Below are 5,104 nucleotides of genomic sequence, written 5' to 3' on the forward strand. Positions count from 1 at the left end.
GCTTTATCCTTCTGGATGGAGAACCTAGTGATGAATCCACATTTTATGGTGTTTATTTGCTCTATTTAGGTGGATTTCATCAACTTTTTCTTGCATTTATCCATTGAAATAGCATAGTTTCATAATTTCTCCCTAAATTGTGCTTGAAAGTGAAAACATGCTTTTTAAGCTTTATAATTGCTAAATTTTATTCACTTAAATTCCATTTGATGCCTTGATGTGTTTGTTGAGTAATTTCAAGCTTACAAGGTAAGTATAGATTGAAGAAGTGGAAGGAAAGCATGCAAAATGGGAAAATTCAAAAAATGAAGGATTTGTAAAGCTGCCAATCCTGACCTCTCGGTACTAAAGTATCATAACTTGAGCTACAGAGGTCCAAATGAGGCGGTTCTAGCGGCATTGGAAAGCTAACATCCGGGGTTTCAAAATGATATACAATTTGCTATAGTGGACATATGTCTAAGTGTGCGTGCACACAAACCTGTGCGTACGCACAAGTCCTGGCACGTGAGCTCATTAATTGCAAATCACTGGAGGCGATTTCTGGGCCCCCAAAACCCAATCCAAGTCATTTCTGAAGCTATTTCAAGCCAAATTGAAGACGGATGGAAGGGGAGAGCACTTAAGTTTAGGTTTTTACATGTTTTAGTTAGTTTTCTAGAGAGAGAAACTCCCCCTTCTCTCTAGAATTAGGGTTTTTTAGTTTACTTTCTCTCTAATTTCAGTATTTAGTTCTTGTTTTAATGTAGTTTCATTTATGTTTCTTGCTTTCTTGTCTAGATCATCTTCATTTCTTTTGTTATCTTCTCAATTTTGTCATTTCTAGTTTATGAACACTCTTGTTACTTTCAATTTCATTTAATGCAATTTTGATGTTTTATGTCCCTCTTTAATGCTTGTTTGAGTTGTTATTATCATTTTATTACAATTGGTAGTTCTAGATTTGTTTTTATTACAATTTATGATATTTTTCCTTTTATGCATACTAGGTGTTTGATAAAATGCCTCTTTTAGCTTTTGCCTAGTTTTTCACACCCTTGGCTTGGAATTGGATAATTAGGTGACCTTGAGTCATAGATGTCCATTCGATATTGTGATTAGAATTGTTAGTTAGTTTGGTTTCCACTAACGCTAGTCTTTCACTAAGTTAATTAGTGAGTTGATTAGGACTTGTGGATTGAGATCAACTATGCCCTTTTGACTTATTCTCGATGTTAGAATAGACTAATTGGGATTAATTCCTAGCAATTATCATGTTTGTGGTCTATGATTATGATAGGAATCCTTAATTCCTAATTCTTGCTAAGAGTTCCTCCTTTTTGCCACTTGAATTTCATTTTTGATTTACTTGCTTTGAGCTTTAATTCCCTTGCATACTATTTAATTTCTTGCCTTTTAAATTTCTTGTCAATTGCCATCAAAAACCCCTTGCCCTCGAAGCCAATAATATGAACACTTCATTGCAATTCCTAGGGAGAACGACCCAGGAGTCTAAATACTCTTGGTTATTTGATTTGAATTGTGATAATTCTTTGATTTAAACTTTGATTTAGAGTTAATTGTTGGTCTAGACTATGCTTGCAACGCCAATTCTACTTTTGTGAAATTTTAGATTAACATAAATTCTCACCCAAGTTTTTGGTGCCGTTGCGGGGGATTGTAATGGTGTTACATTGTTGGCTATTGTTAATATGTGAATATGTGAATAGTTTGTTTTTGATTTGTTGCTTGTTTTTACATGTAAATATGTCTCTTGGTTGTTAGCTTGCTTAATAAATTATTGTTTTAAAATGCATATGTGAATAGTTAGTAATTTTGTTTAAATTGCCTTTTTGACTTGAGTTGCATGTTTAAAATTTTTTATTAATTTTTTGGATGGTTAAAATAGTTTTGGTAGATTCTTGTTTGTGCATATTAAAAGTGCTTTAAATAGTCCATGATTTTGATTTGGAAGAAGAATTCTTGGATTAATTTTAAAGTTAATGTAATAGTTACATATTTTAGTTAATCTCTTGTATATATGCATTTTCCATTGTTGGGTGAAAATATGTTTTAAAAAAAAAATCACTCTGTGCGTACGTGCATGCCTGGTGTGTACGCACACTCTCTTGGACACCCTCTGCTCGCAGCGTCTGCACAACATGTGCATACGCACTGTTGCCCATTTTTCTGTCCATACGTGCGCACGAACGTTGGTGCGTATGCACCCTCAGTTTACCCTCTTCTGCTGGGAGCACTCGCACAGTTGGTGCGTCCGCATCCCCCTCATCTCCCCTTCTATTGTCTTTTCCTCTTCTCTGAGTCACAACCTCCCTACCATCTCTTCTTCACCATCATCACCAGATCTTCCTCGTCAATCACCCACCTTCGCTCACAACTGCCGCGGCGAGCTCGCAGCTGCCGGCAACCTCACCTCTCCTTCTCTTCCTCTTCCCCATTTCCCGTTCACACCCTTCTATGCCCACAACTCTGGTATGCGGAATCGTGATTACACTTTAATTATGTAACATTCATTGCTCTTTCTTTCCCTGGCAATGGCGCCAAAAACATGATGCCAATACCATGGTTCACAACTCCGTGTAATTGACCAGCAAGTGCACTGGGTCGTCCAAGTAATACCTTACGTGAGTAAGGGTCGAATCCCATGGAGATTGTTGGTATGAAGCAAGCTATGGTCACCTTGCAAATCTCAGTTAGGCAGATATAAATTGATAATGGTGTTTTCGAATAATAATTAATAGAATAGGGATAGAAATACTTATGTAATTCATTGGTGAGAATTTCAGATAAGCGAATGGAGATGCTTTCGTTCCTCTGAACCTCTGCTTTCCTGCTATCTTCATCCAATCAGTCTTACTCCTTTCCATGGCTGGCTTTATGTGATACATCACCACTGTCAATGGCTACTTTCGGTCATCTCTCGGGAAAATGATCCAATGCCCTGTCACGGCACGGCTAATCGTCTGGAGGCATCACCCTTGTCAATGGCTTCATCTTATCCTCTCAGTGAAAATGGTCAACGCACCTTGTCACGGCACGGCTATTCATCTGTCGGTTCTCGATCATGCTGGAATAGGATTTACTATCCTTTTGCGTCTGTCACTAACGCCCCGCAATCGCGAGTTTGGAGCTCGTCACAGTCATTCATTCATTGAATCCTACTCGGAATACCACAGACAAGGTTTAGACTTTCCGAATTCTCTTGAATGCCGCCATCATTCTAGCTTACGCCACGAAGATTCTGATTAAGAGATCTAAGAGATACTCATTCAGTCGAAGGTAGAACGGAAGTGGTTGTCAGGCACGCGTTCATAGAGAATGATGATGATTGTCACGTTCATCACATTCAGATTGAAGTACGAATGAATATCTTAGAAGCAAAATAAGATGAATTGAATAGAAAACAGTAGTACTTTGCATTAATCTTTGAGGAACAGCAGAGCTCCACACCTTAATCTATGGAGTGTAGAAACTCTACCGTGAAAATACATAAGTGAAAGGTCCAGGCATGGCCGAGATGGCCAGCCCCAAAACATGATCAATAGATCAAAAGATAATCCAAAGATCAAAGATGGTCAAAAAGACGTCTAATACAATAGTAAAAGGTCCTATTTATAATAAACTAGCTACTAGGGTTTACATGAGTAAGTAATTGATGCATAAATCTACTTCCGGGGCCCACTTGGTGTGTGCTTGGGCTGAGCTTGAGTGTTGCACATGTAGAGGTCCTTTTTGGAGTTGAACGCCAGTTTTTGTGCCAGTTTGGGCGTTCAACTATGGTTTTGGATCCTTTTCTGGCGCTGGACGCCAGATTTGGGCAGAAAGCTGGCGTTGAACGCCAGTTTGCGTCATCTATTCTTAGCCAAAGTATGGACTATTATATATTTCTGGAAAGCCCTGGATGTCTACTTTCCAACGCAATTAAAAGCGCGCCATTTGGAGTTCTGTAGCTCCAGAAAATCCACTTTGAGTGCAGGGAGGTCAGAATCCAACAGCATCAGCAGTCCTTCTTCAACCTCTGAATCTGATTTCTGCTCAAGTCCCTCAATTTCAGCCAGAAAATACCTGAAATCACAGAAAAACACACAAGCTCATAGTAAATTCCAGAAATGTGAATTTAACATAAAAACTAATGAAAACATCCCTAAAAGTAACTAGATCCTACTAAAAACATACTAAAAACAATGCCAAAAAGCGTATAAATTATCCGCTCATCACAACACCAAACTTAAATTGTTGCTTGTCCCCAAGCAACTGAAAATCAAATAGGATAAAAAGAAGAGAATATACTATAAATTCCAAACTATCAATGAAACATAGCTCCAATCAAATGAGCGGGACTTGTAGCTTTTTGCCTCTTGAATAGTTTTGGCATCTCACTTTATCCATTGAAGTTCAGAATGATTGGCTTCTATAGGAACTCAGAGTTCAGATAGTGTTATTGATTCTCCTAGTTCAGTATGATGATTCTTGAACACAGCTTCTTTATGAGTCTTGGCCGTGGCCCTAAGCACTTTATTTTCCAGTATTACCACCGGATACATAAATGCCACAGACACATAATTGGGTGAACCTTTTCAGATTGTGACTCAGCTTTGCTAAAGTCCCCAATTAGAGGTGTCCAGGGTTCTTAAGCACACTCTTTTTTTTTTGCTTTGGACCTTGACTTTAACTGCTCAGTCTCAAGTTTTCACTTGACACCTACACGCCACAAGCACATGGTTAGGGACAGCTTGGTTTAGCCGCTTAGACCAGGATTTTATTCCTTTAGGCCCTCCTATCCACTGATGCTCAAAGCCTTGGGATCCTTTTTATTTCCCTTGCCTTTTGGTTTTAAGGGTTATTGGCTTTTTTCTCTTGCCTCTTGGTTTTAAGAGCTTTGGCTTTTTCTGCTTGCTTTTTCTTTTTCTTATTATTTTTTTTTCGCCTATATATTTTTTTTTCTGCAAGCTTTGTTCTTTGCTGCTTTTTCATGCTTCAAGAATCATTTTTATGATTTTTCAGATTATCAAATAACATGTCTCCTAGTCATCATTCTTTCAAGAGCCAACATATTTAACATTCATGAACAACAACTTCAAAAGACATATGCACTGTTCAAGCA

This window comes from Arachis hypogaea, chromosome 17 (genome assembly GCF_003086295.3).
Source record: "Arachis hypogaea cultivar Tifrunner chromosome 17, arahy.Tifrunner.gnm2.J5K5, whole genome shotgun sequence".
NCBI lineage: Eukaryota > Viridiplantae > Streptophyta > Magnoliopsida > Fabales > Fabaceae > Arachis > Arachis hypogaea.